General features: G+C 38.8%; 1 protein-coding gene across 10 annotated transcripts in view; it reads left to right on the forward strand.

The window, feature by feature from the left end:
• The window catches only part of Lpp (LIM domain containing preferred translocation partner in lipoma), a 606,732-nt gene that overhangs the window by 298,460 nt on the left and 281,717 nt on the right, over positions 1–26,555 (forward strand). The gene's annotated exons all lie outside the window — the stretch shown is intronic.

Raw genomic sequence — 26,555 nt, forward strand, 5'->3', positions numbered from 1 at the left:
TTCGAAATAATTCTCTCATTCCATTGCCATACTCTTTTTCTACCTTTGTCTCTTAAATATTTGGTTATGTAATGTTGAATTCCACAAATACGACTTAAAGTAACTAAGGATAAAGTAGGTAACTAAAGGTATGGTGAAGGATCCTAAGGTCAAGGTCTTATGTAAAGAATACCCCTTGTGTTGGGTGTTGAGGTGGTTCCCATTTTTTGTTGTTGATGTTGTCGTAAGTAATGCTACAACAGCCTCATTCATGTTTGTTTTCCTTGGAGCTGGTCGCTACCCTCAGACTTTTACCAGTGGGATCCTGACATTGAGGAGAATGACTGCTTTCTTTACTTTTCTTTCTGAAGGTTTGCATAGTTTACACTGGCGTCAGCAGTTTGAATATATCAGTTTCTCCTCAGATTCATCAGAATTATGTGACAGCAATTATTCTGTGTTTTTAAGTGCAAATAGTGCCTGTTAACAGCTTTTCTTTGCAGTTTTTTGCTTACTTTGGAGCTCGGTTGTTTGTCTACATCTTAGTTTATTACCTGCATTTTGGAAGTTGATATTCCACTATTGGTGATCATTCCCTGCCTCTCTGAGGCCTTAAGAGAGTCATAGAAAATCTATTCAGAGCTCATATATCCTCAGAAAACAGCTAGCAGAATTTTAGATACAAAACAACTGGATAAGTACTTTTACCGCTGTGTTTTTTGACCCGTGCAATAGTTGCTCGACTAAGTGTCAGTACATATGCTACTCTGGATTTTACTCCAATTCTTTTGTAGCAATGGGTGTATTGACAGTGAATGATGCCTTTTATGAATTAAAAAAAAAAAAAAGCAGTATTGCTTCTCAGCTGCCCATCATTTGAGCATTAACTACACTTAAGTTTGCAGTGCTTTCTTATTACCCTTTCTGCTCAGATCATGGGATTGGAAGCTGTGTAAGGGTACAAGGCAAAGCATACTAGAGATGAGCTCTTCCTTACCTGCCGCTGCCCTTTCTTGAGCAGTCCTGTTAGTGGTAAGAATGTGATTCGTTCCTGTGATGATGAACGTAGCTGCATGCTCTGTGGGGGAAAAGATGGAACAAGAAAGTAGAAGATCGAAAGGGGAGTCCTAGAAGACTCAGTCACCGTCATTCAATAGTCTCTAATATTATACCAGTTAAACTGTGACTGCATGATTAAAAAAGAGAGTAAAACACTTTTGTGAATGCGATATTATCTGAAAGGCCTGGTCAGAAGCCTTACATGCTTGGCCAGAAGGTGCATGGCATTTTATGTTAGAGAAGGGAGGAGAATAATTTTAGACCTGGTGCAGGATGACCCAGACTACATTTAGATTGCGTGCATGCACCTTGGACTGCACCTGTGAAGGCTGGAAGTGGACTAAAGACTGGATGGTTCCTACTGATAGCTGGCAGATAAATTCGTATGCCTGCTATTTGCACATAATCGGAGTACTTGAAGATCTGCAGGTAGGAAGAGCTAAAAATTGATTCTGAACAAGGAATTTAGGAAGCAAGGCCAGCTCTGGAATGAGGCAAGGGAATGCATTCAGCTCTGTCAAGTGAGCCATGCGTTCTTATTTAATGTTCAGTGGTCTTCGAATTCTGCACAAGCCAAAACCTTTGGACAGCAGGGCCACTGACTGCCTCTAGACTCAGCCAAATTTTGCTCCAAATTTTGCTTTTGTGCACTGCTGTGTTTTCTAAAGCAGGGTTTGTGTTTAATCTTGCTTTCCTTCTTGTAATGCTGTATAACCTAATATATGTGGAGAAGATCAGGCGGTGAGGTTTTAACTTAATACAGCCTTCATTCTTGAAGGTTATGTCTACACATGCCTCCCCAAAACCACTACACGTTAATGGGTTTATTCAGCAGTTCTGTTATTGTTTGCGTAATCTACTGTGCACACAAACTCATAATCACTGGTTTTTAGACAGCAGTTTACTGATGGTGAAGCACTTTCACATATATTCGCTCCTAAGGTTTAGTTTTCTCATCCTTGAGGTATAGATGACAAATTTATTTCTTATTTCATGGGTGGAAAACAAAGGCTTAGCAGGTAAGTGACTTGTCTTTGACCATAAAGCTACTGTGTGAGCACAACTGAACCTTGAATAAGCTTGTGCCTGACTTTAATTTCTAGAACTAGATTGAATGTGTCAGGTTCTGTTTTTTCAAAAACTTCATCATTGACGAAAGGTATGAAATCACTCGTATGAGTAACAGCATTTCTTGAATATTAACATTTCTTCCCATAAGAAAGAAAATGTTCAAGAGATTTAAAGATAATTGTGATGCCTTTAAATAGAATAAATCCACAATTAGTATAAAATGTACTTTCAAGGATGTGTTTCCATTCAAAAATTAAAAGATGATCCATTGTATTCTGATCAATTATTCTACCTTAGGAGAGCAAGAGTTCATTAGGAGAACAGCTCATCCTTCTGAACTATTTCATTCTGTGCAGCTGAATTAGATGTGTTAGTATTTATTGGTTAACGTAATTATATGCCATGAGAGTAATAATCACACACTTAAAATATTAAAAATATGTGCCAAGAGAAGATGGTGTCCACAGCAGACTATGTTGTGTTGTAATTAAAATGTACATAAAAATCCTAGAAATGGAGACTGTTAATGTCCAACTTTGTTGTTTCTACTTTTGAGTCAAGGCAAATTTCAAACCGAAACCCAGTGAGCCACCTGACTCCCTAAAGTAGGCCAGTAGGTCTAGGATTTCTCATTAGTCAAGCCTGTGTTGTATGTTTTTCCAAATCTGTCTTCAAATCACTTTTCAAAGGCTACTTTGACTCAGAGATCTGGGGGAAGCTGGTGTCCATGTGGATGTTTGTACAATGAGAGTTCCCAGAGAACTCTGTTCATACAACAACGCTGATAAATGTGTGAACTCCCGAAAGTAGACCTTTCTGAAGGCATTTTCCTTCTTTTTCCAAGGAAATTATATCCCACCTCCAGATTCCCCAACTTTGGTTCTGTTCACTTACTTATTAATATGTTTATTGGGGCAGTATATCCTTACTCCATGTTTTATAGTCTATTCCTTCACTGAATATGTATTGATAGCCTACTATGACTTAGAAATTGGGGTTATAAAGGTTGCTGTCAACATGATATTACTCTAGAAAAACTACTAATTGTATATAAGAGATAAGATCATTAATAATTAAGAGTGACAGAACTTAATGCCTCAGTGTGCTATTTCTGTTATCATGTGGTTCATCATGTGTTAAAATGGTTTAGATATACACAGAAATAATCAAGATTGTACTTTATAGCTTCCAGTGCCAGAGAAGACTATATAGAGCAGAAGGCATTTGTGTTCACATGGCTACATGTGTTATAGAAAAGCCATGGCATTCATGGTACCAGGAATGAGAAAGTCTAGGAATGTTGAAAGTGAATGCTTTGTTAAAAAATGAGTTATTCTAATAGCAATATAGAGCAAGGAAATTGGAAAGTGGAATGACATGGGAAAACTTCAAATATACTTAGTATGTGGTGGCTCTTGTTCTGCCCAGGATCTCAGTAAGGAGAAGAGATTTGAGGAGGATGGTGACAGTGTCTTTGGCTACCGTGAATTTAGGGACAACACCTTTAGCAAAGTTTTCCTGAGATGTGTAAATGTACATATACGAGACTACATGGTTATGTAATTAAACTACTTAAGTGGAGTTGACTTCTAAGAATTTAAAGATGCCTACATCAGTGAGCAGTTTGAGAGCAGCAAGCTTGAGATGTTCATGTGTGGGGTGGGCAGCACTGTAGACCTAAGACGACTGTAGTCTCAGAGCTTTTGTGACCCTCCCAAGATCATGATGTTGAACTCTTACTTTACAGATGTAAAGTTTTGCCCAGTGAGGGAAAGACCACTGTTCAAGAGGTCTCAGATGGAAGAAGCAAGCTGAAGGGTTTCGTTTTTCGCTTGAGTCGTTGTATAGTGGTTCTTTACGATGACAATGGCAGCCAAGTTTGGTTCCACCTAACATTGCTGTTGGTTTATTTCTAAATGCCTGTCTTATGACACTGGCTTTAAAGTATGTCTTGGCAATGAAACAAAGGGTTAGATATATCAAAACCTACCTCTAAGGTGAACAGAAAATTTATGACAGTGTGATGTCCTTGGATTGGTGTCTATCTTAACCCCACCCACTGGACACCATTTATTAGTACAAGTACAGCTTAGATGCTTCGGAGGAGCTATATAAGGTGTTGCACTGAAATCCTTTTGTCTTAAAAGACAAGGGAGCACTGATGGCTCAGTGTTTTAACAGAGCTAGTCCTAGAGTGCTGGTCTTTTAATTCTTAGTACAAGGTTGTCTTTTCTTCCCCACAGTAGTTTGGTAGACCTGGATGTAATAAATGAATGATTTTGAAATTTTTTCAGATATAGTAATGAATTATATTTAGGTATTTACTAATTGTTTAGCCCAGTTGTATTTGAAAATCACATGGGGTTTTCTTTAGACTATTGTGATACTGTGAAATAATGTTGAGAAGATACATACATATGTACATACATGCATGCTACATAGGTACATATCATGCATACATGCATGAATACTTCTACTTCCAGATCTTGCCTGATGTAGTATTCCTAAAACCATGGTAATATACTAAGGGATAAGGATGTCAGGACAAGGGAGCATAGTTTTTGGACTATTACTCTGTTCACTTTGGTTGCTGACCTAGAGCTCCTTACTCTTTCAGATATTCTGGATGCTAGGTATCTTTTGTCACAAAGAGATGACTCTTGATGGGCTCCTGCCTGGGAATTGGTCACCAAAAAGATCCAATCATGATGAGAACGCATGAACTCTCAGATATACTCTTTATAATCTGGGAAGGAGAAAGAACCTGGAGATTCAACTGATACTAGATTGTGCCAATATGATAAAGAACACCATAAACATCTCTAGCAATTGTGTTCCAAGAGCTTGTCAGTCAGTCAGTGAATAGATCCATGTGCTAGAAGAGTGATGTATCTCAACTCCACAAGCACTTGGAAACCTTCCAGACCTACCTCTGAATACCTCTTCTGCTCAACTGTACCCTTTGTTTTAGCTTTTTAAATACGCTGGTAAGTGTAAGGAAGTGTTCTCTGGGTTTGGTGAGCCATTCTGGCACATCATCAAAGCTGACAATTTGGCTAGTATCTTCAATTTGTAGGCAAGCCTGAAAAAATATCTAGTGGCTTATGACTTGCCGTAGATTTCTGAAGTAGGGGCAGTTTGTGGGACTGCGCCCTTAATCTGTGGGATCTGCAGAAACTCCAGGTACATAGCATCATGACTGAATTGAGTTGTAGGACATTGACATAGTAATAGAGAATTGTCTGATATATGAAAAAAAATTGCTGTCAACATCGAAGGCTTTGGCAAGTCGTTTAGTTATATATAGAACATCGGTGAGATCTTGAGGCTAACGATAGGGTTTGGTGGGGCATCTGTTTTGTAGCTTTGTCTCCAAGTTCCCCAACAGAAAGAGCACTGTCATTTGAGTTCCTTGAGGTCACCTGTAAGCTCTCTTGACTTAAACTTGGCCATACTAACAGTTTGAAATGCTTTCTCATTGCTGTTACTATGTTTCTAAAATAGGCATGGCAGGTACAGTCCATTCCCTCTTTGCAGAGATATAACATTGCTTTGGTTTTACAGGAATTACATTTGAGCTCATAGCAACATAACAGTCCATGCAGTGCTTCCCTTTTCACTGTGGGATTATTAGCATGTATCTGGAGTTAATGTTAAAGATAGGAGTCTCTGAAGTTTGTTTTTTTTTTTTTTGGAGGGGGGGTGGTCTTTTTCTTTTTTATTGGTACCAGGGATCGAACTCAGGACTGCTTGCTTGCAAGGCAGGCGCTTATGCCGCTGAGCTAAATCCCCAGCCCCTGAGTCTCTGAAGTTTTGAGGTGATTTTTTCTGAATTCTGTTTTTTCTGTAAGTGATCACTTTAGCTTCCTCATTTAAAATATATTAAAATTATTGCAAGTTCTCAGTCTATGCAAAACTAAGTCTAAATGCTATGTAGTCATGTATCTGCATCTCGTAATTGCAATCTCAAGGTTCCCACACCAGGCTTCTTTCCCAGACCAGCGTTCTGAAAGTAGTCTGAAATTACTTGAGGGTTGTGTGTGTTGTACTGAAGGCTTTTTATTAGGAATTCATGGGCCTGAGGGCTTGGATACAGTGTAATCTGGGTGGGGAGTTGTGGTGCCATGGATCTTCTATTCTCCTGTGCTCCGTGTTCTAGCTTGCAAAAGCCATGGGCAGCTGCAGGGGAGATTAATTAGTAATTAAATTTTTAATATTTCATATTATTCAGCGCAACACAAACATGTCGGCCACTGGGAGATGAAAGCTGTAACATGTTGTTACTCAGTGATGAGACACTGTCCCTGCAGACGAGGGACTTTGTTGATTTTCAGCTAGCCTTCGTGAGACCTGAGACAGAACTGGATATTACTCTGATGAAATGAATAGGTGTGGACGGTGTCGTCTTCCTCTTATGGAATTCAGAAGCATACCAAGATTTGTTGAGACATGGATTTGTCTGTATCTCTGCCTTGTCTGCTTACCTTAGCTTTCTTTTAAAGCTAAGGCAAAAGTTGAAATACTGTAAAAGCATCATGGGTGGGATTTTAACTGAAATACAGTAAAATAAATGTGCAAAAGATCATTTAAATACATGTACCAACTTCCTAGGATGTACATAATCAGTATGTAATGCAAATATGTACTAATAAAGATTAAGAAATAAAAAATACCATTTGACAAGGAAAGTGGCATCTAATTCTTTTTAATGCCCGTATTTACAGGATCTTCATGAATTTGAATTAGTCTGTATATGCCAGAGGACCTCAACAGTTAAATAACAATGAGGAGGGTGGAGGAGGACTTAGCTGAGACTCAGTGTCATGCCATAGGTTTGATGGCAGGTGATTTATTTTCAGGTTGCCTCTAATTGCATCAGAATAATATTTATACCCCTTCTTTTTAAAAGATGATGTTTGTATTTTTGTCATATGTGACTAAGAAAGTCAGTTTTTAAACTTTCAAGGGTCATGAAATACAACATTTTCAGAATGGAAATTTGTGTCAGGCACTGCCCTTTGCATCTTTGCCTCCCTAATGCTTCTGCACAGAATGCCTGCTTCATACACATCAGTGTGAGAGTCTGTTCTTGGTCTATAGCAGCTCCTAGGAGTGGCAGAGGTGGAAGCCAAGCCATAGCTGATGGAGAACATCACAGAGTGTTCATTCTGCTGAAGCCTGGGAGGTGGGGTGACTTCCGTGGTACCTCTGCCAGGGTCCCAGGGGTAGCTTTTTACTGTAATTTGTTTGCTAGACCTTGATGGGTTTTTGGCTCCGAGATGATTGCATTCCATTACACTGAATCACTCAGTCCAAGCGTTGGTTTAGACAGAAACACACAAAGCTGCCTCTGGAGTGTTTCTATTTTACAACAGCATCTTAGTGGAAATAATTAGCCCCATGCCCATGCAGAAGCACACATCACATTTGCAGAATTAAACAGTGTTCTTGTCAGGACTAGTTTCTCTATTCCTTTCCCACTGTTTAAGTATCTATTTTAGTAGTAGCCTGTTCTGAAGCCCCACGGTCATTTTCTTTTTTCTTTATTTTTTTTTTTTTAAATTTAAGAAACAAGCATCAAAATACAATTACACTATGTTTCTTTCTTTCTTTTTTTTTTTTTTTTAGATAGGATGATTACATTTAACTGTAGAAATTACATAGCTTTGGGAGAGAAAAAGCTATATCTTTGGTAATCAATGGTCATGCTTTTGTCAGTTTCAATGCCTGTTTTACAAATTTTATAGCCAAACTGAAATCTGATAATAAGAGCAATAGTCTCTCCAGAGAGAGTCTTGGAGATGTTTAAGAAACGATGCTACTGGGTCTTGGTGAGTAGCTATTTAGCCCTCCGTATAAAATGTCACAGGGACATTGCAGTTTAACTGGTAAAGATGTTGATGTGCTGTGGAAAATTACCAGAGGAATCAAACATTGTCTTGCAGTGGATATCTTAAAACTTGTTCTGGAAACTGGGCTTGTGTTGAAATAAAAGTTACAAGTTGAGCAAATTTTGCTCTGAACCCAGAAGTTACAGTGTTCATCCATAAATGCAGAGGGGATCACTTACACATCGTGGAAATTCATCTCTGCTTTGGACTCTGGTCCTATGCTGAATATGTGCCTCAATCCACTTGTCATTTTGAGGTTTATTAGCCCTGAGGGACACTGTTTCTATCACACTGTGTTTCTGTCTATTGAATCATGGATTAGTCATATATAAAGTAACATTCTAAATATTTCTCTCATAGTATATACCTTACAGAGACACTATGAATAGCAAAATTCCTTATGTTTGAACAACAAGGGCTATGAAGTTGTAGGGGCAAGATTATCCTTCATTTCCTGGCACATAACAGGCCCACAAATTTATGTTTGCTGAATACTGAAATTAATAGTGACATTAAACCTACATTTCTTCTGCTTAGAAATATACTAGAAGTCGAATCTTGAATTGACATGGAATTTCATAGATGACAAAGTTACATCTGCTTTCTGATTTTCCTTAATGAAGAGATATTTACACTAATAGAGATGAACAGCTGAGATGAGTGAGTTGATTTAAAGGCAGCCTAATTGTCCTCACTCATTAATCTCAAATCTCTAGCTTCATCTCTTCATTGCCTGTTATCATTTGAAGGCTGTGCACTTCGCTGAGAAGGTGGTGTTGTCATGGGTTATAATTCAATACTATATCCATCTTCTTACTATTGGGATGACATAGAAAATAAACTTCAAGTCTTTCTTTATCCTTTACACAAGAGCATTACTATTTCCTAAACAATGGTTACTGTGAGTTTCTTGAATTCAGTAATGGGGAGAAAAAATTAACAGACCAATCCACTACTGTAGGCTTCTTTTTGGTGGAGAGGGTTCTGGAAATCAAACTCAGGACCTCATACTTGCCAGGCAGGCACTGTGCCACTGAGCTAAGCCCTGGCCTGCTATAGTCTTCTTTTGTTGGAAACAAATGAAATAAAACATTGCAGAATCATTATTATTATTATTATTATTTGCTTTGACTGTCAGAAAACTCAGCCTCATTAATGGAAGTTTCTAAGATTTATCTTCTCCTTCACTGTACTGTTTTTTTTTTTTTTTGATACCTCTTGACCCAGTATTTAAAATATGATAAACATATACCAGTATCTTATACAAGCACCACAAATAATCTGCTTGTGTTAACTTGATTCAAGGCATTCAAAGCCAGGAAGTAAGTTGTATAAACTGCAAACTGCATGACTGCATGACTTAATATTGTACATACTATTAGTTTTAGTTCTTTTCTAACCAGGAGAGTAGAGTATAGGAAAAGTCATGTCTGATTTTGTTTTGAGGGAACCCTGTTTTTCAGTCACAGCAGAGTGGGAAGAGATGGAGACTCAGCTTGGTCTGTTTGCAGCTTTGCTAGAAGAGTTTCCTACAATTCCTTTTAAAGGATGGTGCTGTGGCATTGTGGAGAGAGATGTGTCACTCATGCCATCAACTTTCTAGCATTATTGATCATATCATATGGGTAAAAGGGAAAGAAACAAGTGGATTTATGATTGAATATATGGAAGAAAGGCACCTGAGGAGTATCTTGAAAGTTTTGATGTGAAGTAGAGCTTGTTGAGAAACAAGGTAAAATTCAAGAAGGTGACTTTTGTGTGTATGTGTGTGTAGATGTCTCATTTGTTAGAATTATTAATGACAAGAATTTCCAGTGACCTTGGAACACAGCCCTCATGAGTACCAGTAAAGCTCGGATGAGCACTGAAAGGAGTAGCATAGGAGACCGATCGCTTCTCGGTCTTTTGGTTAACATCAGGTGTAGGAAGCCACGAGGGAACAAGGCTAAGGACAGTTTGTGTACTCAGACTTTCAAAGAACATGCCCCACATTAAGAACCTACAAGTGGAAAAATGTGATCAGATATCTAGATGCAGTTTTTTGAATGACTTAAGATGTCAGATCTTTAATGATTGGCCTGGATATCTAATCGTTAGTTATATTTCTCACTCTGTTTCTATATTATACTTTGGATTTATGAAATTAGATATGCTTTCATGGCCGTAGCCTTGAACTGGTAAGACTTTCCCCCTCTATCAAAGACAAATTGTACTTATGTTCCATTGTAGTTTTGTTATTTCAATATACAATATACAACAGAAGATGTTGTTTCAGATTTCTGTTGGAGTTGCTCGGAGTTACTATGTGTAGCTTTCAGATAGAAGCACCATCTGCAGACTGAAGAGTCCAGTTCATGTTTTTAAAGACAATTTGAATTCACATTCCTCATGTTCAAGTTGATTTGGAACTAATTTTATGAAGTTTGAAATTATTGAAGAGGCATAGCACTGTAGTAATTAAAATAATAGATAAGACCAAACTACTTTGGGTTCAACTATCAACTATATCACTTGATAAGATTTCTCCTGAGATAAGTAGCTTCAAATTTTTGAGCCTCAGCTTTTTCATCTATGTAGCAAAGATATTTAAAACATCTATCTCCTAAGATTGCAATGAGGACATTAGTAATCTAAATAGTAGTTTATAATGAGTTACTATGTGTAAAGCACTTAAAACAGTGTTTGGCATATAGTTAGCACTATATGCATTAGCAGATCTTATTGGGAGTTAGATGCTTATTTTTAAATTGTCTGAGTTATTGCTTTTATGTAAAAAGATTGATTTATAAGTTTTATGTATGCTGTCCTAGCCAAGTCTGTAAAAGAGATTATCTCATTTAAATTGGGCGTCCTTCTTATAATTTCCAAGGATAAGTAGCTGTCCTTGGGCTTTGCTCACTGTCTTTGCTTATGTCAGTGATTTCTAATTCTTAGATTAAAAAGCCAGAGGAAGAGCTATAACCATTCTTATCACAGATGCATGAATCATCGGTATCTGTGTCTGAGGGTTGAAGGTAACCCTGTCCATGAGTGGCGCAAGTTCACTTAAAAACAAAAAAATGTGACTCAAATCATGAATTTGTTACATTTCAATGAGCCTATCATCGATCTATTGATGTAAACTGTTCTAGTTATATTTCACTTTTCCAGAAACTAAAGAATGTACAATAGTGATTAAAGTTACCGTTTATCAAAATGACCTTTTCATCCATGGATTGTTGGTCTCTGTTCTGATTCTAATCCAGTAGTCTTGAAGTGGGTTTCCACAGTTTGTATTTCTAAGTTTTCACAAGGTGCAGTTGTGTGGACCTCACTCTGAGCTCCCTTCAAGAAGTGCTTCTCAATCAAGCATCCCCTTCCTTCTTTTTCTCATTGCCACAACTGTACATTCTTGATGCTTGTTGGAGCCAATAGCAGCCTTTAGTTGTAAGTGCTTATTTTCTGAAAGAGGACATTAACTCAGGTAATTGTCTGTCCTGGTTACATGGAATATCGATAGGATCTGAAGGTGCCATTTAAAAAAAAAAAGTAGATATGTAACTGCAGTTTTGAAAATTTTTAATTCATTTGTATTTTCATAAATTGACAAAAAATACAGACTAGGGTGTAGAGCATCTTTCTGTGGTGGGAACATTTGATATCTTTCTTAGCAATTATATAGACTGTTATCTGCAATTCTGGGCTAGAATTTAGGTTTAGAAGCCTAGAATCATTTCCAGCTCTACTTTGTTTGGAAGTATGTCAATTATTTTATTTCTCAGAGCCTCATTTTCCTTATCCTTGATATTAGTATCTGTGCTTATCACATGAGGGTTTTATAAGAAACTAGTGACACACTGTACATTAAAGTGCTCTGTAAACTATGAAATGCTATACAAATATTATTTTTCATACTCATTCCAGTTATCAAATGCAATATAATGTTAAACATAATGTATTTTATGATAGGTACATCTTTCTTCTGCTTAGCTGGGTAAATATTGATTTTTCTGTTTTAGGGGAGGAAGTAGTACATTATGAACTACTCACATCTTGCACAGAGTCCTTTCATTTCCTTCTTAAATTGCATTCTTTCCTAATCTACTTTTTAAAGTAAACAATTAGAAGCTTATCTTTAGCTTCTTATGCATACAAACATTTTTGTCTGTATGAGAGGGGAGTCCACACATGAACGTATATCGTGAATTTTTCTCCTAATACCCTTTTACGTAAGATCAATCATAGGCCACATTCTTTAAGAATAAAATAAATAGTCCTCCAGTGTAGCTTTGTGGTAGAATGCTTGTCTCATCTGTGCAAAGTCCTGGGTTCAATCGCCAGTACTGAAAAGTTTTTTTTTTTTTTTTTTTTTGAATAATTGGAGTTGTTACTTTGCCTGAAATGCATTCCCTTAATTTTAGCATTTGGCACTGGAAAGAAAATTGAACTGAGCCAAGAGCAATGGATGTTCTTCCCAGCTGTTCAGTCTTTGGTTCTAAGTCAGTCAGTTCTCTCTAAGCTTCAAGTCCCCATTGTAAGTGGGGCTGTTTTTTCTCACTCACTTTATTCTTAGTATCTAAGGTAGCTCCTAGATACTGTCTCCTCTCTTGTCGAGGAAGTCATTGGCTTGCTCGACTCTATCAAGATGCTTTCCTTTCCATGCCTCAAGTCTCACTGCTGTTTGCATTTCATCTTGGTGCAGTAAAGCTCCTCCATATCTGTCTTCTACAGTATGCCTGGTCTTCACTGGGACTTTGGATTTCTCAGGACTGTGTTTCCGCTAGTATGACTGCAGCTCTAAAAAGACTGTTTTATCTTTAACCTCCTGGTGTGGACACATTGAGACTATATGAGGCTCAGAGTTAGAGAGGCATGCAGCGTTTGTATTTCTCCCTCCAGTGATCCTCAGAAAATCTCCCTTATTCATGCATATACAGAAGTATTAGTTCTTTTTTGCAATACAGGAAATTGCTTACAAACTGAGTAGCTTAAAAACAGATTTTCTTGTAGTTCTTTGCAAGTTAGGAATGTGGGAATGGCTTAGCTGCAGAGTCAGCATCATCACAAAGGCGGCCTTCCAGGGGATGACCCAGAGGTGATTGAAAGTTCTGCTTCTATGCTCAGGGGATTGCTTGCAGATTTTGCTTTCTCATAAGGTGTCAGAAAAGTGCCCTTTCATTGCTCATGGGTTGTTGGCCACTGACTGCCCTCCAGCATGGTTGCTTGTTAAATTCAAGCGAAGGGCCTGAGGAAGCAGTAGGCAGAGTCTGCTCATAGGATGAAAATCTTAACCATTTGTATACAGACATCCCATCCCACTTATCACATTTCAGTTGCTAAGAAGAAAATGACCAAGATTAGCTTATGCTCCTGGACTGGACATTATGCCAAGTTGGGAATACCAGAATGTAGGATCTTGGCTATTGGATATCTAAGCAATCTATCTACTATGGAAGAGAATGAAGTTAGACTCACTGTTCACAAGGATTTGATCCAATATGTGAGTTCCCTTGTCCAATCAGCTAATTGTGTTATCTTAAAGAGTAAAAGAGGCAGATAAAGAATCAGGAAAAGAATAAAACATGGAAATGGCAACCTGGATTGAAAGGTACTGTGACCAATGCAGGTAGAATTTCAGTCTTAGACTATTAGAGTCAGATAGAGTCTTTTGACCTAAGCACACCATTTTCCTCAAAAAGTCCAAGACCTATAGAGGTCATGACTTAAATAAGAGACTGTAGCCAATTCAGGAATCCAAAGTTCTTAAGCTCCTCTTAGGTGCAGATTTTCACTTGATATAATGGACATAGCTGTAGATTTGGAGTGAGAAGACCAGGACTTGAAACTTTCTATTTGCCTTCAAGTAGCTGTGAAAACTAAAACCTGGTTTTTTTTTTAGGTACGGTTACCTATCTATAATATGGAGCTATGTTATGTCATATCTGTGTTATTTTCTGATGGACAAATTAGCTGTTATTTGTGAAAGTGCTTTATCAATTATAAAGGCCTTTGGAAAAAGTACACTTTTGTTTGAGGCTAAGCAGGTCACCCCTTTAAACATAAAGATGGGTGCCAGGCTACGTTAAGTATAATTTCAAACAGAGTTGTGCCTGTATCTAAATCTGTACTGGTAAGGCACTGCTGCATGATGAACTCCTTCAAAATCTTCCATGGTTGACTTAACTTCTGTAATGTTCCACAAGGACAGCTTCTTTCCAGAATATGAAATCAGTTCAGATGACTTACTGAGATGCAGGGAATTCATTTCCAAAATGTATGTATCATGGTCCCCAGGTTGGGGTTCGGTTTTCAACTAGGGCTGTGCCTTAGGGGACTTAACTTCTTGTCATGAGAGTTTTCACAAGATACTAGGGCTCCTTATGGCCTGGGGTCTAAGTCTGAACACCTACAATCACAAGCAAGCAAGGGAAAATGCATACATCTTAATGACCTAGTTTTGGAAGGCACATTTCATGTCCTTTCACCCTACATGGTTTGCTGAGGAAGTACCTGTTATGGCTTATGTCAGTGGCCTCCAAGCTCATGCAATTATGGACTCAACCAAATCTAGCATTTGTGATTGGTTTGTTGTCTAGAGTTTGGATTGCCGGTGTGAGTGCTACACCCTCCTAGGGGTAGAGCCAGCGTACGATGTAAAGGCGGGAAGAAAGTGTGTCTTTCTTTGCCAGTTAGTGCTTTTCTGTTTATAGCTGGCCATGAATGATGGCCTGCTAAGCCACCCTGCCACTTGGAGCCAACTGGGTATGGACTACAACTTCTAACCTGTAAGAAATAAACTTTCCCTTCTTTCAGTTTGAGTGTCAGATGTTTTGTCCCAATAACAAGAGAAAAGTAACCAAGACAGTACCTAAAGCCTACCATGGTTAAACTCTGTTCTTTTCTGGAGATGTAGCAAGGGTCTACGAAAACATGTGCACAGGGATACTACCTATCCATCTGCCACTGTATTGTTTTATCTTGCATTATGTCACATGTCATTGTATCATACGTTTAAAACATGTCAGGCATGTAAATTCCACTTGGGAGTTCATTTACATCTCAAAAGCTCCTGTTAGATAGCCATTCTGAATTTTACAGATTAGAAAACTCAGGCACAGAGATGTTCAGTAACTTATCCAACATTGAACCAGATCAGAAGTGGGAAAGTTCTGATTTAATCCCCATCATTTGTTTTCAAGCCTCATCCTTTCACTCCTCCTGCCAGCTTTCTTTTGATTTTATCTGTATCTGTGTCCAGTCGTCTTCAGGCCATTCTCATAGTCATCATCTGTTTGCATCCTCATCTCCCCATCTCTGCTAGAGAGAGCTAGAGGTCATGCCTGGATAGTGCAGCCTTTGAGAGCAGTAATTCTTCACTGTCCCTGGGAACTCCATGGTGAATTCCAGGAGATCTTGAGAAAACAACTTAACCTTTCCTTGGTTCTGTGCAGGATTTGTAGTTACTATAATCATTTTGTCTTCAATTTAATAAGAATTTTGGCAGTCTGGAAAAATCCAGGAAAAGAAAATAAGAGACAGGTTAAAAAATAAAATGAGAAACAGAAGCCAATATTTGAAAATGCTTGAAATAAAGAAAACATCTATTCTCTTGTCACAAAAGTTCCCTTGCCTGGTATTCAATCTAGTAGTCTGTTCAATCAATTTACTCTTCTGTATTGAGATTTTTGTTTTGCAGAGTCCTGCCTAGAAGTTGAGAAAACCATGGCTACTTTTGTGCTTGTTTGTATCAATTATTAAAACTTATATATTCATAAATTTCACTGAACTAACAGTTGTTAATGCATTACTGTATGCAGGACATTGCAGATTAAATCAATTAGAGCCTAGTTTCTACCCTTCCCTACTCCATACTGTACTTCAAACACAGGAAGTGGGTGTGTGAGCTGATAATGGTGGAATTATGATGAATGTGTTAATGAATGTATGTATCAGGCTCTGTGGACTAGTAGAGGAAGGTGCTCTGATACCCAGCTAGAGAGGTCAGTGGAGGCTTTTCTGTGATGATTTTTAAGCAGATAGATCATAGTTGAAAATACTCAGCTTGGTTGAAGCTCAGGAAATACAGTGCCAGCGTCACAAGAGAAGCCTGGAAAAGAAAGTGGGTAGTTGTGTTTCTGCAGTTCATTCCCTCTTCTACCTTCCTGTCTGCCTTGCATACACAGTGATGACTCTGCACCAAGAATCCCAGACAGCAAACAGGCACAATATTAAATTTCTCTGTAATCCTTCTGTCTGTCTCTTCTGCAAATACGTCAGTGCCAGTAACTTGTCTGGAAGTGGTCACAGTGAGAACTCCAAAGTCCTGTATATATGCCTTGTAAAATGCTGCCAATCTTAATTCACTAGGTCCAGTAGGATCATTTTTTCTCCCTCTGACATCTCTTTTTTATGGAGTGGCTGGGTCTGGCCACTACAAAAACACGTGATAGCATTTTTGATTTTGGAGATGCTTTACTGCGTGTATAGCTTTTTATTAGTTAGTACTCATGAATGGGTTTGGAACTCATCTGATATGTGATGAAATTTGTGACTCAGAAATATGAAATGATACCTTTATTTTCACAAAATGAATTTTGAACAAGCCATTCATTAAATTCCTATTCCTTCTCCAAATCTCAACATATTCTAGTACATTAGTGGTGTTCCATAGCTGGGAACTCTGTTTAAATGAGCTCTCGATTGGAGATTCCATGTGTAAAATGGTTAAACTAAGAGCAGTTTGTCTGAAATGCATCTTGTTTCTCTTTTGAGCCTGTCCCAAGGCCCTGGTGGGGTGCCTGGTCTTCCTGCCTTTACCTTGAGGCTCTCTGGAAACACCTAGATGATTTTTAGGCCCTCAGGAAAGACTGTCTGTGGGGAGAAGGAAGCCATTGTCCATGTGGAATCAGCCTCAGCACCTTCTTACACTTCCTGCTCCCTGATAGTTCCCTAAGATCAAAGCCCAGACCTGAGAGAATAAAGGAAGATAACAGCAGAGGTTGATAAGGACAATAAGCAATGGAGAGGGCAATGAACTCTATTCCACGTCTGCTCCTCCCTTGCTTTTTTGATTTTTAGCTGTAAAGCTACTGACTTCTTTTTCACCGGGAATTTCCAATAATAAACTAAGGATTTAGACTGCATGATCCTTCATGCTCTTATTGAAACATTCCATGAAAATTCTGTTCCTTAAGGAACACTCATAGTTTGGCTTACCTCAGACCCCTAAAGGCAGATGGATTTTGACATTTTCCACTCCATCTCTTGAGCTCCAACAGCAGATGTTTTGAAGGTATTATAGTTCATGAATTGAGAGAGTTTGACCTGTTCAGTTGGCTAAGTTATTATCATCCTGTGTATTTCATGTGCTTCCTTTATATTTCTATGGATGCATTTGCTAACTTCAAACATTTCTTTAGACTTCTGGCTTTATTTTGGCAGCTTTGGTTTTAAAGATAATAATACATTTTGAAACTTTTAGAATCAAGGGGAATGGGCAGGACAAAAAAAAAAAAGAAAGAAGAGGAACCCAAATATTAAAAATGTCAGCTATTGTCTATTTTGTCCTTAAAGAATTAGGACAGATTTGATCTGAATCTTACGAAGGAGGAGGAGGGCAGGCTAGAAACTGGGAGAAGGCATAGATGATAGTAATGGCAGAGACATTTTCAAAAGGCTGTGAGTTTCAACTTCCTGGTTTAACACTACAGATTGAGAAGGAGTTTTGGAGGACTTATGGATCCAGTCCTCAATGTTACAGAAAGTAGAGTGACTGGGCTGAAACTAACCTGGGCCACTGTTGCTACTGTACCTCCCTCTAAGGAGGTAGATCATAGACAGTAAATTCTTAGGAAGCAGTGGGCTCTGCTTGGTCTCCTTCTTTGGCTCACTTAAATCACCAGCGGTTGTTTGACAGTAGGACTCAGACCTTTTTGAGAAGACTTCCACAGTAATGACAAGGAACGACACCTATTGATCCACTGATTTAAAAACAAGAGACCCCCCTGCTCTTCTTAAATTGTACTTGACGTTTATAGAGACGTTATAGCCATGTCAAATTTAAAAGATTCCAATTTAAGGTTCCCATGTAAGCCAAATGTTGGTGGATAGTTGAAGGGAAGTGTGTATTTCTTTGTTTTGTTTCATTCATTATCAACTCATCTTTGGGGAGCATATGAAAATATGATTCCAGTTCTATCATATATCATCTCCCTCATGTACTTAAACTTTATAATATTTTATTTATCATTCAAGAAACATGTACCTTGATGGAACTTAACACTGTGTCTTCTACCTTTATAAATCCTTTTTCTGGTGCCATAGAATGACTCCCCAAGAAGGGTCAAAAGATAGCTTAACTGATAGCTCAGAACCCATGTAACAAGGGTTTTTTACAGGTAATAGTCTTAGGTATTATGGTAGCTCAGGGTATGACTATCAAATAAGTTTTATCTGTTTATCCAAATGTCCAAAATCAGAGATACAGAAAAAAGTGATAAACCTAGTGAAAAAGTACCTTAGCTGACACGGAGTCATACAGCTTCCTCCACTGGTGGAGTTTTCATTACAGATAAAGACTTTGCTGTTGTGTAAACCTCATCTCATTTTCCAAAGTAGGTATGAATAAATGGGTCCAGGCTTACACATCTATTTTTGGTCCTATTCTTCAATTCCTGGCAATAAAAGGCCTTAGCAGGATGTGTTAAAATATTAATGATAAATATTAATTTCTACTTTTTTAAAAAGAGCTTATGATCTCTGTTACTAGATTAACACCATCAATTTGAACAGTATCATGGGTCTAGCCTTTTGTGCAGGTCTCAGAGAATGCAGTCACTCGACAAGGGACTTTTACGGTAAAGGAAAAGCCTGCTGTGGTGGTATTTATGTGACCATGATACTTCAAATGGCATCATACTTTATCAGCATCTTAGCTGAACCCCTTCAATGGTACCCTCTGTAATTTCCTAATTGAACAGAATTCTTCCACCAGGAATAACAATGTGTGCAGTTTGCTGTCAATATCAAAGTGTTTGATATATCAAACAAAGAAGATAAGACAACATTTTAAAAAAATCTCCAGGAATAAACCACAGTGGCTATGACAGTAGCAATTGTTTATTTTTGGTAAGTGAAGTCTTCGTAAAGCAAGAGATAATGGGCTTATTGCTGTTAGGGATGTGGCAGGCACTCTACCAAGCATCCACTTCGCTGGGTGACATCATGGGACAGCATCTTGGAGAGAGCACTGTGAACAGGGAAGGAGACCAGAAGACAGCACACCTGGGGTCCCTGGAGAATGGTGCCAGTCCTATTGAAGGGTGTGCCTCTAGTGACCACCGACTTCCCAGTGGCTCCTGTTTCTTAAAGGCTGTTGCCCATCACATGGCTACACTGTGCTCTGAGTCCCTGTTGCATGAATTATTGGGGTACACATTAAACTATATCCAAACCATATTGGCTTCATCAGAAAACCTGACTCAGAATTTAGAAATGGGTCCTAGTAAGCAAAAAATCTAGTAGCACAGGACAAGGAAGAGATGTCTGTTACTTCAAATGGCAGCACATTGACCTTGTAATTCCTGGGACTGACAACCCATGTGAGGAGGTGAAAGGACCTCTTCACATAGTCACCCAGTAACAATGACCCATTTCCTGCGAAGTCCCCAAGAAATACATCTAGGAAGTGTGATAAAGGTATTGATCCTGCTTGCCTGAGTCTTTCGTGTAACAGTGGTCAGTTAAGTTTTGTGCTTATTCAAAAAAGACGTCATGCAGAGGAGCTGGTGAATCGAAAGAGCATAGTAAGTTGAAAGATTCTGCTGACAGAACAGAGAAATGGAGATTTATTGTTCATTCAGTTCCAGTTATCCTCTCATACTGTTCCACTGCAGACAAAAACAGGTGAACAGGATGCTTACTTGTGACACCACCCAAGAGGAATCAGACCAAAGGAGATGGTGTCAAAATGGTGTTCAGTGTCTGAGCTTCTATCGAGTGACTCACTTGTGTGAAAATGTCTTGACACAGATGAATATCATGGTGCCTACACTGTATCTGATCATAGAAATGTTAACGCAGAGAAGCAAGCTGGCTTTGATCTGCATGGGATTACAGTCTAGGGAATAAAGAGGGGGGTGTATTTTGAAAGGTCATCTCTACTACTGCTGAGAAAACAGAGTATCACGTTCCATGCATCTGTGAGCCTTCACGTCAAGAATAGGAAATGAGCACATTTGAAGGAAAAGTGCAAGATGTTTTCCATGTGTGAATGTAATGCTTTTTAACTTTTTAAAGATGAAATATCTTTTTGGAAGAGTTTAGCATCCTGAATACTTGTCCCTTCTATGTCACAGTTGATAATACTAACACCCACTCTAGTGCAGAAAGAGGAAACAACCTTCAACTCCCTACTTTATGTGTTAATTATGTGACATAATTTTTTGGAAACACCACGCAATTTCAAATGTGACTTCTTTCCTAACTTGCAAATAGAGTTGACAACAGTGAAATATGTCCTGTAAACACACGCGGAAAGAGTTTATTCAGAATGAATGGAAGTTGAATTCCTACTAAATCACAGAAGCACAAGAACTTATGGGGATGAGACTGCTTGTCTAAAGTCACACATCTGAGAAGTGTTACTGCCTGGACCAGACCTATTGTCACCTGATCCCCAGTTACTTTCTTTCTAGTCCAGCACAGCTGTCTCTTGAGTTTAATACACCATGACTCACCATCCAAATCTATGGTGACATACAATATTTTAATTTGATTCTAAATCAACAGACCACTTTTAGAAGTGCTTACATTGCTACATTACTTTTTTTATATTATTAAATCCTTCAAGTGGAGTCTTATTTCTAGACCTCCAATGAGTAACCAGAGGAGTCATTTATTTCTTATAATATATGTATTGACAGTTTGTCAGATGGCAAGCTGTCTTTCAGAAGGTGACAGTATCATTAAGAGTAAAATAAAATGCTTTACTTTAAATAGTTTATATTCCTGTAAGAGAGGAATGATAAGCAGATAAACATGTAAACATGCAAGTCCAATTAAGTGTTATCAAGAAAAACAAAAGCAAGGTAAAACATAAAGAGCTGGAGTAAAGTAATAGCTACTTTTTACATGAAGAAGTTAGAGAAAGTCGTAGGAGAAACTGATGTTTGAGCAGGGATGTCTGGAATGTGTATGAGTTATGCAGGTCAGTGGTACCTTAGCTCACAAACTTAGCCCACGATTCTAGTCACAAATAGAATCAAACTCAATGGTTAGGTTCAGTGTAGACCTTACGGGAAAATGTGACTCTTTTCTTGTCAGTTTGTGACCAGAATCATGAAGAGAACTGAGTTCTTGAACTGAGATGTCATGGTATATGGGGTGGATGTTCTACAGAGAGGAAAGTGTAAGACTGAAGCCCTGGTCCAGTCATGTGAGCCTAAAATGTCCAGCCAGTTGACCCTAAAATGAGTGGGAAAAAGTAACATCAGATGACAGGGACCCTTATCAGTGCGTAAGTGTCAGACTCAAACTTTGAGACAGCGTAGGAGGCACATGGTTAGATTTACGTTCGAGGTCTCTTTTCCAGCTTGGTGGAGGATAACCTCTAGGCTACTGTGACAAACCAGACAAATGAGAAATGAGATTTGGTGAGTCTCCCTTGCTGTGATGTGAGAGAAGTTGATATGAAATAGATTCTGGCATATTTTGATCATTGAATCACCAGCAGCTTTGGGAACAGATTAGCTGCAGAATATGAAAGCAGAAGAATGATTCTGAGATGTTTAATCTGAGCAGAGAGAAGAGCAGACACGCTGTTTGCTGAGATGTGAAGAGATAGCAAGCGAAGTGGCTTTACTTTCATTTTTGTTATTTTGAGGGAAAGGAAGAAAAGATGATCTCTCTCATTTTGGATATACGTGAACTGTCTGTTAGAATTCCAAGTAGTGACTGTACAATTATCTGCTGATAACTGTGTATTTCAGAAGTGACTTCAAAGATAATATCTAGACTTGGTATAGATTTAGGAATGTGAAAGTCTGCCTTTGAAATTTTAAGAACGTGTAACATCATCTAAGGTGATGGATTAAGCCCTCTAGCTAATATTTTGTTTCATAGAGCAATAGAATCATTAAAAAGCATGTGGACCAGGACAAAGATTCTAGACACAGGAAGAGAACCAAAAGACAATTGGTAATGTATGTAAGTATAGTGAAAACATGCTTCCAGAGTGAGTGCTTGTGTTAACTGGACTATTGGATCAAATGGGGCCGCTTGATTTAGATTTTTGATGGAAATAGTTCTCATCACTGTTCTGAACTGGTTGCTCACATCTTTTTTTTCTTTCCATTTGTCAGGGTTTTGAAGTCATGCCAAGTCCTGGTTAATGTGCAGGCCTGAAGCTCCACAGCCCAGGGCTAAATCCTAATTCTGTATTTACTAGTTGTTTGAGATTGGACAAGTTAATTTTCTGTCTTTAGTTTCATGTTTTGAAAGAAAGCAAGTGATATTATGTGCATATAGGGTAATCAGGAGGATTAAATGAGTTAAACACTTAGCTCATAGTAAATGGCTAATAATTGTTAATTCTAATCATTAAGAATGAAACTGTCAGCCTTTTATTTTCTTTTGTGCAGGAAATCATACAGTGCCTCTCTAAAGTTGTGTTTGAGTTTGATGTACTCTTTTCTGTCCTTTTTGTTTTGTGTTTTCTGATTATCTTTTTTTTTTTTTTTTTAAATAATTACATGAGCTGACTACATTGTAATCGGGTCACATTCCCATAGCTCTACCCAAGGTGAGAGCTTTCTGAGAGACCATGTCTGGCTTTTATATAAGAACCTAGTGCAATTTTCAGTCCCTTGGCATTCCTCTCTTTATTTGTGGAACCTAGAACTTACAATGAACTCTTATTTTTAATTCTTCCGGCTCATAATTCCAAAAGTTCAAATAATGATGCTTTTTAGCCAGTTATAAGTGCCTTCATGAATTAAGGGAAAGAAAAATAATTAGGTATTCATTTTCTTTGATCTTCTTTGAAATATATAAATAAAGGGAACTATTGGCAAACCCAAAATATAGCAAGATTCTGCGCATTAGATCCTTGCAACGCAGTTTTGCTGATTGGAATCAAGCCCTGGACTGAGGGGCACTCAGCAACAGCTCCAGCAGTGAGCGACGTATTTTAAGAGCTGAGTCTGTGGACAGAATGAGATGTCAGGAGCAGATACCAGCGCCAATCCCTGGGCCAGTCCTTAAGTGGCAAAAAAGCAGCTGACTCTTGCTTTTCTCAAGTGGTTGTTGCCTGAGTGGTAGAGTAATTCCTTCCCTGCCTCAGTGGACTCCAGGAGAGAGAGCAAGTTTCACGGGAAGTGGCTCTGTGCAGTGGCCACCTGGCCTCTTTCATCAGGACACTGTGTGTAACCTGTGTCACAGCCACAGTGCATCGGACAGTTCACATGCTTGAGAGAAGTGTGAGAGACAGGAAGAACTTCAGGGAAACTGAGGTTTTGTCAAAGACCAACCTATTGCTGCTTGTCATTATTTAAGATCCGCACAATGTGTGTTTCAGTGTTCTGCTGTTCCTCTCTGTGTTTGTAATTACACATAAAGCAAGATGTCAGAGGAGAGGAGCACTGAGGGCCTAGTTTCAGTACTTCATGTTATAAACCATCAAACAAGTACAGAGAAGTGAACTGACGTGGACAACACAAAATAGCGAGTGGGTATGACTGCAGTTCCTAAGCAGAAAGCGTGCAAGCATATGCACACATGCATATTTACTGCCACGGATGAAAGATCATCTCCAGCCCTGACCAATAAAGCCCTTGCCTGTCTGAGTTCTTTGGTCCTTCAACAAAAGCAAGCCTTTCTCCTAACCTAACTCCTTAACTCTGAGCAAATGAATACGTAACAAAAGCACCTGGATGAAACCCTAATCTCCTAGGTCCTTACAATGCTCCTGACCACTGTCTCTTTGTCACTGTCCTGCTTTGCCTTGGTGCCTGCCTCCTTTCTCATTGGATTTGAGGTACACCCCTCTCCCTCACTAGGCCCTCATACATCCCATTTTCTATCCTTCTATTTCTAGGTTTGCCACTGCACCACACACTTGGTACTTGATAAATGTTATGAAATCAAGAGATGATTGCTGAACAAGTTGGATCACATGAGGAGAACCAAAACCCTAAACTTTTTTTTCCACAAAATCAGTGCATAGAGTTATCAGGATCACTAAGCTGACTTGGAGGCAAAGTTCTATAACCCTAGCATTCTGCAAGGCTGAGGCAGAAGGATTGCAGGAGGCAGGAGGATTGCTCAGTGTTAAGAAGTCAGATTAGGATTGAGCCCAGCCTGGGCAATTAAGCTACCTAGAAAGAACTTGTCACTAAATAAATAAATAAATAAGTGATTTTTTAAAAAACTGGAAAATGTAGCTGAGAGCAAAGACGGGTTCCATTCTCAATAACAAAAAAATAAAATTAAATTAAAAAGAAAAGAAAGAGCATAATTAACTGCCTATTTCTATTTTCCAAAGTTTAAAATATAAATGTAAGGACAAAGGGGTGACATTACATTTGAGTGTAGGTCTGAGTTCTACTGTGTGTATAATTCTTGTTTTGCCTGAACACTAGGACTTTTATTTTATCATGACGAAAAGAGAGATGAGTTTTTGATAGAGCAAAGATCTTGGACTTTTGTCTCAAATGAGGGACAAGTGGTACTACAGAGATTAATATACGAACCACTTGGATTCTGGTGTGTCTGTCTCTATCCGTAGTTATGTGAAAATGTCCTGTGCCTTCGTCTCTTCGTTGTAACACAGCGGAGCTGATATGTTCTATTTCTTGCGCCTCTTCTCAGGAAACCTGGACTAAAGTTCTAGGTCAGGGCAGCGGAATAATTGCTTCTGCTGACATACACTCTGACCTTCCATTCAGCTCTTAATTGCTCCGCTGTGTGATCACAAGCTCTTGATTTGCACACACTTTTGAATGTATGCATTCCATAAGGCTGTTTGATGATGGTGAAAATTGGACGCTAAGTATGCCTTGGGATGCATGTGTTATGCACCCTGTTCAGGGTCTCATTAGAGCATGAAACGATGTGTGTGGTGTGCACCAAGTGAGAAAGACTCAGGACCAGGATGTGACACTAAGCCAGGAATACAGTCTGATTTTCGTGAGTTACAAATGATGATGTAGTAAGAGCTCAGCTAGATGAGCCCGGAGCTTGCATGTGTGCACTGCATATAGAAAGGAAAGCCCCAGGGAACGTGTTGTTTCTCCCTCTTGCAATGCCAGATTCAGTGCTTTGAGGGATTGACTGTTGCCCTCCAGGCTGGAAAACAAAGCCCCTCCGTCTGGGTCATCCTGACTCCTCAGCCACTCTAGGTATATTTGTATTGATGCATATTTTATTATTCTTTTACCACACCCATGCCACAAAGAGAAATGTTTGCTGTAGAAGAGGAACCCAGAATCCTCCAGCTTCTCCTTAGAGAAAATAAATGCACTTACCGCACATAAACTCACTTTAGAAAATGCGACTCTAGTGCCGTTCCCAAAACACTTTCTTCTCTAGATCCTGATTTTCTGGGGTAAGACAAGAATAAATATATTTGCTTTTTGATGTGGCTAGAGTTGTATGAGAGAAAACACACAGGTTTACTTCCCTTCCTGTGTATGATTGGGAGGTTTCTGAAGCACCTCTCCTCCTTCGGTGTTAGTCTCTGCCATGCCAGCAGGAACATCTTCTTGCCTCACACTGATCAGGAGGTGACGGTGGTCCACATGAAGTGCTCTGGATTCCGAGTGATCCAGGGAACCCTCCAATTACTTCCCATCTATCTCCACAGCACTGCGATATCAGCGGCATTGCATGGTTCTCATGCATGTGTGGTTGGATTGCCCCATACATAACACGCTGTGGGAGGAAGAGTGCCATGGTGGGAGTCTGCAGACCTGGTTTTGAATCCTGAATCTCAGATTAATTTATTCTTTGACCAAGGCCAAGTCATTCCTTCTGCATGTTTAAAATGACATTTCTATAACTCAAGCCTCTCCAGAAGCTTATAGACCCTTCAGGTCCATTCAGTTATGCTTTAGTTACTGAATATTTGAGAACTGAAACCCATCCTCTTCTATGTTTCCTTCCTTTTCCAGAATTTTAACGTGATATGCTCTGACTCTGACCCCTGAAATAGTAACCAGTTTTCACGTTTGTGGTTGGCCTACCTAACAGTCCTTCAGAGGCTGCTTATTCCTCTTGATATTGATCATTCATTGCAGTCACCTAGAATCGTACATTCTATAAAGCATATTCCTTTATCCACTGGTATTGAAGTTTCACAATAACTGCTAAATATTGGGGATTATTACCCTCATTCAGAGATGAAGAAACTGGTTGAGACATGATCTGACCAGCTCAAGAATCCTATCCGAAGTGCTACCTGACCTAGATTTCAAGCAGTATTCCTTCTTCCACAACAAAACCTTGATATGAATGTAAATGTAGCCCCCATCCAAGTTGGACAGTTGGCCTACTTATTAGTCCCTAAGCAAATGTACCTTT

This window comes from Cavia porcellus, unplaced genomic scaffold (assembly GCF_034190915.1).
Source record: "Cavia porcellus strain 051 isolate PalLab524CR breed Dunkin Hartley unplaced genomic scaffold, mCavPor4.1 scaffold_14, whole genome shotgun sequence".
Lineage (NCBI taxonomy): Eukaryota > Metazoa > Chordata > Mammalia > Rodentia > Caviidae > Cavia > Cavia porcellus.